The sequence below is a fragment of the Cebus imitator genome, unplaced genomic scaffold, assembly GCF_001604975.1.
Source record: "Cebus imitator isolate Cc_AM_T3 unplaced genomic scaffold, Cebus_imitator-1.0 Scaffold651, whole genome shotgun sequence".
Lineage (NCBI taxonomy): Eukaryota > Metazoa > Chordata > Mammalia > Primates > Cebidae > Cebus > Cebus imitator.
Genome location: NW_016107966.1, coordinates 273,210 through 274,289, shown reverse-complemented (window position 1 = coordinate 274,289; position 1,080 = coordinate 273,210). Strand labels below are relative to the sequence as shown.

Genomic DNA, 1,080 nt, shown 5'->3' with positions numbered 1-1,080 from the left:
GCAACTTAACATTCTTGGAGTATACACTTTTAACCTTTTCTTACGTTTCAAAGATCTCTTTTAATTGTTTTTAAAAATGTTGTCTCCTGTGTATTTAAGTGTAAATTTACCATTATGTTATTAGTTATCTGTCTCACTTTTATCTTTGTTCTGTTTTTTTTTTTCCTTACATTATTTTGGATTAAGTATTTTTTTATTTTTAAGTATTAAGTATTTTTTTATTATTTTCTTACTCCTTTATTAGCTTATTATTTATACAGTCATCCTTCAGGGGGCTTGGTTTCAAGACTTCCCCCAGATACCAAAGTCTACAGATATCATAGTATTTAGATATAGTCTATGCACTCCCTCTTGTATACTTTAAATCATCTCTAGATTCCTTATAATCCCTAATATAGACCAAGCTCAGTGGCTCATGCCTATAATCTCAACACTTCTGAGAATATGGGAGAATGGCTTGAGGCCAGGAGTTGGAGACCAGCCTGGGCAAAATAGACTCCATCTCTACTTAAAATAAAAATATTAATAAAATGCCCAGCACAGTGTAAATGCTATATAAATAGTTGTTAAATTGCATTTTTGGATTTGTTTTGTATTTTTGAAACGGAGTTTTGCTCTTGTTGCGCAGGTTGGAGTGCAATAGCACAATCTCAGCTCACTGCAACCTCCACTTCCCACGTTCAAGCAACTCTCCTGCCGCAAGCTTCTGAGGAGCTGGGATTACAGGTGCCTGCCACCATGCCCAGCTAATTTTTGTATTTTTAGTACAGACAAGGTTTCACTATTTTGGTCAGTCTGACCTTGAACTCCTGACCTCGTGATCTACGCGCCTTGGCCTCCCAAAGTGCTGGGATTACAGGCGTGAGCCACTGTGCCCGGCAAATTGCATTGTTTAGGGAATAATGACAAGTAAATAAAGGCTAGTACAGGCTCAGTTTTTTTTCTTGAGTATATTTGATCCACGGTTGCTTAAAACCATAAGTGTAGATTCCATGGATATAAAAGGCCTACTATACATTCTTTTTCTATTCTTTTTTTTTTTTTTTAATTTTTTTTTTGAGACGGAGTTTCACTCTTGTT

At 35.7% G+C, this 1,080-nt stretch overlaps 1 protein-coding gene across 4 annotated transcripts in view; it reads left to right on the top strand.

Annotated features, from left to right (window-relative positions):
• Nucleotides 1-1,080, top strand: part of TRPM7 (transient receptor potential cation channel subfamily M member 7) — a 122,080-nt gene that overhangs the window by 40,817 nt on the left and 80,183 nt on the right. The window lies entirely within an intron of this gene.